At 33.4% G+C, this 9,313-nt stretch overlaps 1 long non-coding RNA gene across 3 annotated transcripts in view; it reads right to left on the bottom strand.

Moving 5' to 3' along the window:
• Positions 1-1,257: 1,257 nt before the first annotated feature.
• LOC143232661 (uncharacterized) overlaps positions 1,258-9,313 on the bottom strand; it is a 29,982-nt gene continuing 21,926 nt past the window's right edge. The window contains exons 5-6 of one of the 3 annotated variants that reach the window (XR_013017652.1): positions 3,795-3,986; positions 1,258-1,669 (exon numbers count right to left, since the gene is read on the bottom strand). This is a non-coding gene — a long non-coding RNA (uncharacterized LOC143232661). Of the gene's footprint in view, positions 1,670-3,491; positions 3,987-4,313; positions 4,617-9,313 lie in introns of those variants that run through there. The other 2 variants (XR_013017651.1, XR_013017654.1) reach the window with 2 other exon arrangements.

Raw genomic sequence — 9,313 nt, 5'->3', positions numbered from 1 at the left:
TCTAAAGAGGTTATGATGTTATTGAATATATCACAAGTTAGGGCAGATTTGGAGTATTGTGTTCAGTTTTGGGCTCCTTGCCTTCAGAAAGACATTAAATTGTTTTAAAGGGTTCATAGAAGGTTTACTGGAACAGTGCCTGGGATGGAGGGGTTCTCATACAAGGACTGAATTTTTTTTAAATTGTGTTTTTTATAAAATAAAAGCTATGGGAGATCAGATTGAGGTGTTTAAGTTCTTAAAGGTAATTGATCCTATTAATGCATTAATTTTTTCCATATTTAATAGTGAGAACAGTGGGACTAGGATACACAACTATAATTTTTGGCAGAGTCAGAGTCATCTTCTGCTAAGACAGTTTCAATTTTCTAAAAGTCTGATTGATCTTTGAAATGGATTACCTTCAGATGTTGTAGAAGCAGAAAATGTGAGGTTAAGAAAAATGCTTGATCAGTACGTGAATAATAAAGGCTGGCTACAATTTTTAAAAATTGTTTTAGTTTAGTGTAAAGGATGGAACAGCTGAGATGGACAAATAGGTTACATATTGTCTCAAAATGTTATGTTAATAGACGTGCCATTTTGTGTATGACACTTCCTTTCCACCTGAGTCTGACACTCATTTAATGACTTGTTGCGCTAGAGCTGGGACAACTAGTTACACCTATTATATTTTTAATAACTATAACACAACGTTACAAGTTGCATAGAAAAAATTAAAAACACAATTAAAATTAGGTCGTATAAAAGTATTTTTAATGATCAACAGTAACCTATAATTTATAATTTTTACTAAAAGTTAAGTAAAACATTCCTATATAAAATGCTCTATATAATTACGAAAGTTACATATGAGGGGAATTTATTTCTTATAATGTATTCAGTCTTTATATTTTTTCTGGGATTATTTTGTTTCAGACAGTGGTTTACTTTTAAAGTACTGCCAACCACGTAAGGTGTGTTGCTAAATATTTATCAATCCAAATCTCCTCTCACTGGCCATAACGCGCATGCGTTTTTCGTAAATGAAACTTAAATATTGAAGTTTCTAAAATAATAACATGGACCTATAACAATTCAAATGATGCGACGTATCTTTCCTTCGCTTTATTCAGGTAGATTGGGCTAGTTGATAAACAAGTTCGCTTTCGTCCGGTGTTATTTTATATTTAGAACAACGAAAATAGAATTAAAGACGAGAAAAACATAGAATTAAATCTCTTTCTCAATTGATTAATCTATAGATATTCTGCGAGTGTGATTCCGTTTATTTACCAATAACATTTTGTATGGTACATATACAACAATAAATAATACAATTTAAGTTTATTTTACTTTCGTTGTTTTTTACAACATTAATCTTTAAGTCGTCGCATATGTATCTATACATACAAAGATATTATGATGATAGATGAAATTGGAAGACTCAGATGGCGAGTCAATAACGATAGAAGGCGTTTTTGATATATTTTAATTTGTCTTTTTGTTTATATAGAGGCAGGATAGTCAGTAACATTTTGTTGTTTTTTACTATTAAATCCTCCACTTCTTTGATGTCTTTCCCTTTAACACGAACTCCGTCTACCTCTAAAATGTCGTCACCTGCCTCAATAATCCCATCAAGCAAAATCAATGTTTCTCCGTCTATAATATCGGGTTACAAATACTCCTGAAACCACCAAAACAATATTTACATTAATAGTGAAATCCTTATAGTTAATTTTCATTTTTTCGTGTCCTATCTACCCAACTAAAATTCATCCAATAATATCTAACTTGTTTTGCTCGATGATTTTAGTGAGGATAAATGTGAATAAGAAATAGCTTGAAATAAAAATATTATCCATACAGAAAAACAAAATACTTGAAAATTTAGATTGCGTTGGCCTAGTAAAATCCTTGTTCCATCAAATTATCTTATTATTCTTGTTGATTCAACAGTTACGAATGGTAAAAACTACTGTTTTTTCCCTAATACTCTCTAATATTTTCTTTAAGTAAAGATTTCCCAAACTGACAATTCAATGTTTTTAACAAATGAATAATGACAATTACATTGAACTTTATTCAACTATTTTTGGGGTAAAAAATGATAACAACGTATTATGGATTTTTCCTTTTATCAGTACCTGATCATTTCTTAATGTAACATGAAATCAATGAGAGACATGCAGAACAGCGAGTTACAACTATGTAGGCGTAATTATCTCACTTTTTTTTATGGAGCTTTGTTATATAACTATTAGTAATATGACGTGATCTGTAGCAGATGGGTCATTATTGACTATGTTCAATTTCACATCCTTATTCCTTGACTTATCTCTCAAATTACAGATTTGTTTTCTCGGCTGTAAACTATTGAAGAGGGACAACATACAAGGTTATATCGAATAATTTGTTTTCCTTGTTGAAAGTGTTAGGTGAACAGAGATTGAAATTAGAGCTTGGAAAAAAGGACAGTGGACGCGCGTATATTTTAGTTCATGACTTAGTGCCATAAAAAGATGCTCCATTCTTTGAAGCTGTGGGTACGATTTAAGAATGAAAGTCAAGCCACACTTACTGGGTCAGAAAATAATATTCCAAGAGTTTGCTTGTTTGTTTGTTTGGAGTAAAGCACAAAGTCACTCAATGTGTTATCTGTTTTCTGCCCACCAGGAATATTGAAGCGATTTGAGTCCGCAAAAATACCGCTGTGGTCCTTGGTGGCTCAAGAGTTGGTGGTGAGTGTTATTTAGTAGCTAATTTCCATTAACTTTAACAGCTCAAAACTTGGAACGGCTTTGCGCAGGTATCACATAGGTGGCTTTGAGTAAAAATATGCTAAAACATAAATTAATTAATCTGTAACGACAATTCGGTGTAGATTTGTGTGTGCACGTGTTTAACCTTAACAAGGGGCTATCTGTGATACGGCCACCATAGCACTATATAAACTTTATTTGGTAACCTTCTTTCTTTAGCTCAGAGGGTAGAACTAATAAAGGAGAATGTATAACTGTTTCATACAGTTGTTTCAGTTACAATGTAAAACATTTAATTTGTGTATGATTTCAGAATCAATTAATTATTCAAGCAATTTTTCTTCCCCTGAAATAAAATAAAAAATTCTGATTTCCACAATATTAAATAGCGTCTAAACTGGTTTTGTCTTGATATTTAGTAAGGAATCTGACAAACTAAATAATTAATTTCAAATACAATAACAGCAACTTCTATACCAGGTTAATTTTAATAATTACATCGTTGCGACCTTTTAGCATCATCATCAATTAAATATTGTGATTACTGTACTTTGGCAATAATTATTGACCGTTACCTTAGTTTATGCAGGATTATGCCATGCTAATTGCCAGAATAATTTTGTTTTCTCTACAATGAATTAACTTGCAAATAATAATACTTTCATCTTGAAATATATTAATAAAGTAGATGTTTGCTGGAGGGTCCTCTAGTGCGTTTTGTTTGAATAGTAGACAAAACCAAAAATCACGAGTAACAAATATTTTTATTTCTCGCTTTTAAAGGTCATATGTCATGCTCTTACGGAGTCCATAATTCTTTTCGTGATTCATGGCATGTGAAAGTTTTATCAATGTCAAGGCAGTACAAATTGCAATTTCCAGCGTCACTCATGTGTCATCATAGTAGTGCCTCCTGACTGAGTGACAAACAGACAACACACAGTGACGCAATTGGTTAAAACACGTTATCTCTCTAGGTGGTCTTGGTCCTCTGTTATTGTAATAACAATAAAAGAAACGCTGTTCTGGTACAAACAAGAGGATGCTTACCTTCGCTGTTTTCGATCTTTCTATGACCTATAGAAAATTCCGTATAGTTTTCCAAGAGGTTTTATTAGCTCCACTACAAGTGATCCATCTGAGTGAAACTAAATAAGTCGTCCACTCGTGTCATCGGATACAAGAATATAGCTTCTGTAACTATATCTAGACTTAGGTAGACTGGAGTGTGGTTTTATACGTCTTGTGAAAAAAAAGAAGTTAATATACAGATTGATGTTTCTATTTTATATTAACATGGGTGAAAAAACTTAAAACATTCAAGTACTGTCATGCCAAGTTTATGATACTAACAAACATAAAACACAAGTCATGGTTGTTGAAAGATATTTCACAAACATATATGATATACAAACTCCACACAATTTAAGCTTTACTGTAAAATGAATATTAAATTAAAAATCATCGATCATTCACAAGTGATGTCAAAACTATTGTAATTTTCACATCTTAAAAACACGCTTCTTTGAAACAGATATTTACTAAAGTTAAACTTCATTAATTTATTCTAATATCTTCCACAAGCATGGTAGAGCAGTGCATAAAATTCAGCATATGGGGTTGCGTATTTCAATGTCTAAAATTCGATCCAAAGTGCAGCTAATTACAATCTGTAATTTCATTGTGTCTGCGTTATACAGATGACAGTCAATTCCGACGCTAGGAGTTGAATAAGTTATCTTATTTCAGAGGGTGCTTCTGAGTGGTTGGTCAGTTGTTTAAAATTAGGAACGATAAGATGATTTTGGCTTCTCATTTAGCTCTCGTGAGGACAGGATGCCTATACAATGGTTTTGTCTGATAATATTTCACCTGGAGAAGAAATATTGTAAAAGGGTTTTCTTTAATAACATGGTTCTAGGAAGCTTCTAACTAACATGTTTTCGAATTATTCCATGTTATTCACACACAAATATATTTATATATACGTATATAAGAGGTGAAGTGAACAATTACATTTTGGTTTAGCCCAAAGATCATAGATGGGGCTTTTATTGAAGTTCAGAGCCTACTGTACTAACTCTAGCCTTCTGCCGACATCCCATTTCACGCAAAAATATCCTCATGAAATCACTAATCTCTTTAATATCTTGAGCAATAAATTAAATAAACACTTTTTATGTAATCCTAAATAATTCGTATTAAAGAAATGAAACAATGCACTCATACACACACACACACACACACATATATATATATATAAATTATGAAGAAAAACATAAAATATTATGGATAAAAATTGTCATTGTTGGCTTAACCATGAAGTATTAGAGCCTATGATATTTGTGAACCATTGAAAAATACAACGAGTAAACAAATATAATGAATTTTGGAACAGAGGATGAAGATCCAGCATATTTCCTTGTCAGAATGTGTTGAGACTTCTCATAAATTTTTGTTTCATCTGTGTTAGACTTATTAGATATGTTAAGGGAATGTTAATAAATGTAAGAAGTGTAAGAACTCAACATGGTATTTACATTTCCTCATTTTGTCTTTAGCCTCAGACAATCATTAGAAACACGTGAATGTGATTCTCAGTTCGAATATTCCTTGATATGTACGTATTTTAAAAGAATGAAGTAAATTATTTGCCTGATGATTTTTACTTTTCTTCAATCCTACTTTACTGGATAGTAATGCTGTAAACTGGTAATCGACTACATCTGCGGAATTGACTTGCTGTAATGTGACATTCGATTTTCGATCTATTTGTTCTGTATGTTGTCTATTCCAGTGGACAGGTTATTTCGTAGTCCATCAGAAGTTGATGGTAGCTCATGCTCAATTAAAATATAGTTAAGTAATTTAGTTTCAACTCTTCTAAAGAAACACATCTGCTAGATCGCGACGATATCCTGAACTAAATTTTCCTTTCGTCTTTAATATTTTTGGCCAATAAGAAACATGTTTTGCACTCTATATTTTGACCCTTTTAACTAGCTTCGGTTTGGCAAGAGCCTTGTTAGATCTACTGAATATAAGATATGAGTTAGTTTTCTGCTGCTTGGGATTTTCTGATTGTCATACATAACTCTGGCTTGAAATATTAGACGCATTTGGTCTTAATTTGCTCTAATAAGAAAAGTGTTCAGAAGGTGTGTTTACTAACTCCACAAGATTAAGTAATTGGTCGTTTTTATCAGATGAATATTCCGAGTATATATTAGGTTTTAGAGCACGAGATTAAGTTTTAGAAAGTGGAAGTTTTTGCGTTGAAAGTAGTGTATTAATATGAAATGTTTTCTTTCCAAATTTATTTTCTCCATTTTGAATAAAATTGCTTAAGAAACATTTCTATGGCTGTTTTGGCGAAGAGAAGTAAATAAAGTTTTAATTCTATACTTTCGATGTTTCCACTGAAGATCTACAATTGTGTTAATTTGGGAAGTGGGGAGGAAGAGGAAGTTTTGTCCTCGGGTCTACAAATAAAATAAACATTCTAGAAAGATTTTCACTGGAACATTAAAGATTTTACAACTAGTTTTAATAAGAAGCAAAGGGAAAATAGAGATTTTTACATTTTTCTTTAGAGATGTTATGGACATTTTAAGGCTTTCAGGTTGGTTCGAAGTGATTGGTTTTGTGGTATTCTAATGAAACAAATATATATACAAATGTAACTAAAACTCTGTTTCATTGATTATTTGTAGTTAGTTAAGCCAAAGCTACACAAACGGTTATCTGCGCTCTACCTATCACGGGTATCGAAATCAGGTTTCTAACGTTGTAAATTCGCAGATATGCCGTTTCTTTATTAATGTATCTTACTGGTTTCGTAATTTCAAAAGTCACTATTCAGGAAATAGTCTTACTGAGAATCTTTAACAGGAAAAGATTCAAATACTGCTTTTCAACTGCATATAAATATTTTAAAATACACTCTTTCTCAAAAAGGTTGTTACATGTTCGAAAATGTAATTGTTGGTTATTTATATAATTTTAAAACTAAATTCACTTTGTGTATTGTCCTTAAACTTTCAAGTTTTATTTACCTACTACCCTGCATTACTGGAGTTCATTTTGAGTCGGTTCAATCCCTTGAACATACGAGTGTTCTGAGAATTGTCCCAAACGCCGTGTCTGGGGTGAGGTATAAAAGCCAGGGATCTTGGTGTTACTTTCGTACCCTACCTGTTGGCGACGCGTTTTCAACTCTGTAAATATTTTAGACATTATGTTAGGTCCTACTAACGTAGGTTTGAGAAATCAGATGGTCGCCTACAACAACGCTGGGTTGAAACAAGGCGATATTGCAAGACGACTTGGTGTATCCAGGCAGATCGTCAACAGAGTTCTCAGAAGAAGAGTTGTAACAGAAAGTGTGAGTCCTAGCAGACCTACCACTACACGTACCACTACAGCACGCGATGATTGCCAGATCCTCACCATTGCTCGTCAAAACCGTACGATGTCCTCCAGGTCTATTGCCTCTGAGTTACGTGCGCAACAACTGATCTGGATTTCATGCCAGACGCTTAATCGACGGCTGGTGCAATCTGGATACAGAGCAAGATGGATGGTCAAGAAATCTAAACTGACAGTTAGACATCGCAACAACAGACTGCAGTGGGCTCAGCGACACCGTAATCTGACGATCGCACACTGGAATTATGTAGTTTTTGCTCACGGATCCAATTTTCTGCTATACCCCACTGATGGACGGATAAGAGTGCGCAGGCTTCCTGGAGAACAGCTGAATGAAGAAAACGTTCAACCCAACGTCGCAAGAGGCGAAGGTTCAGTGTAGGTCTGGGGTGTACATATTCTGTTGTACAGCTATCAGTCAGTTGGTCATTCTGGTTTAAAACGTCACTGATGCTGTGTATCAGGATATCCTGGATCACTACATCCTGCCAGGGTATTTTCCAGGACAATGCACAGGCTCATACTGCTCGCAATGTGCAAAAAGTTTTGCAACAACGTGGTGTGTTGGTCCTTGAGCAACCACCTGTAAGCCCAGATACCAACCCGATAAAGCATTTCTGGGATGATCGTGGCCGAACCCCCTACAACCCTACAGCAGTTACGCCAAGCACTGACTGAAGTGTGCAACAGAATTTCAAATTAAAGACTCGTAACGTTAATTGAGAGTATGCTACGCCACCTAGTGGACATTATTGCAGCATGTGGGGGTCACACAAGTTACTGAGTTACATATTCTAATGTGAATGTAATTAATGCACGTTCACTGAAATTTGTAGTTGTGGTTTGTTTTTTCTTTTTTCAATGTCTTATATAAATTCTTCGTTTCCTGTCATTGCAGCAGTTCATGAAGGAAGGAAGAATGGGTAAATCAGGTGTGTACATTATAACTCTGTGTACTGTTTTTAGTAACAAGAAATGTTGGATGGAAGGAAAACCAAAGGGACAGAGAAAGATGTAGAAGATAAGTAGGCTATCAGCTATAGATGATTACTCCAAAGAGGGGGACAATAATCAATGTTGTGAATAGGGAGGAAAAAGATTATATTACCTCAAGGATGGAGGATGTAACTGACAAAGCAGAAAATTTAATATAGGGAATTAGCAGAAGCATAGTGAGTTCATAAAATAATTTAATGAAAAAAAAAAAGCCATGAAGTAATATTTGTCAGGGATACTCTGCAAAACTAACTGTGAGATGGAGTTATAAATAATAGGTCACTAGGGCTAAGTGTTAGGCTGAAATCTGTACGTAAGGATGAACATATTGCTAGTTGTACTTATGAAATAAATTCAGTGAAAGAAAGGAGATTATTTGAATGGATGATTACATTTCAATAGGACAGGAGCTGACTTGTTTCCTTCGGCTACTTACTCGGCTTTAAGATAATATTTAAAAATGGACTAGATAGTAATGACAACCAGAAAACATTAAATTGAAAGAAAATAAATGGGAGAGACATGTTTATTATAGGAAATAGGAATTATAATTATTAATAAGCTTAATTGTTATTATTATAATGATCGAAATATAAAACTTAAAATAGATGACTTTATGCCATTGGTAGGGTTAGAGGATTTTGATATAATGGGAATAACTGAAACATGGTTAAACGTAAATGTTTTCGATACAGCATTTTTCTAAAATAAAGAGTCTTTGACTATTTAAAGTGAATGGAATATTAAAGAGAGAAGAGAAGATTGGGTTTATATGTAAAGTATGGGTTACATTCTGGTCAAATTAAGGATATTAGTTTGGAGATAAAATCCATTTGAGTCGTTATTAGTGGATATAAAAGGAAAGGCCTTTTAGTGGGAATTTCTTAAAACTACCATGGTACTGATGAAGTTAGTGAAAATCTTTACAATCAGATTAAGATTTCAGCTCTTAATGAAATCATGATGAAACATATGTATTGGGTAATATTAAAGTCAAACCATAAGGGAGAAATGCTTTTAGAAACTGTTAAGCTTTTTAAGAAATTAGTCAAGGAATCTATTAAAACAATGCTATGTTAAATTTATTCTTAATTTCCAATACAGAAATGATTATGGAAATTGTGGAACATCTGGATGGATATGAT

This window comes from Tachypleus tridentatus, chromosome 11 (assembly GCF_004210375.1).
Source record: "Tachypleus tridentatus isolate NWPU-2018 chromosome 11, ASM421037v1, whole genome shotgun sequence".
NCBI lineage: Eukaryota > Metazoa > Arthropoda > Merostomata > Xiphosura > Limulidae > Tachypleus > Tachypleus tridentatus.
The sequence above is the reverse complement of the archived record's forward strand: the minus strand, read 5'-3'. Positions and strand labels throughout refer to the sequence as shown.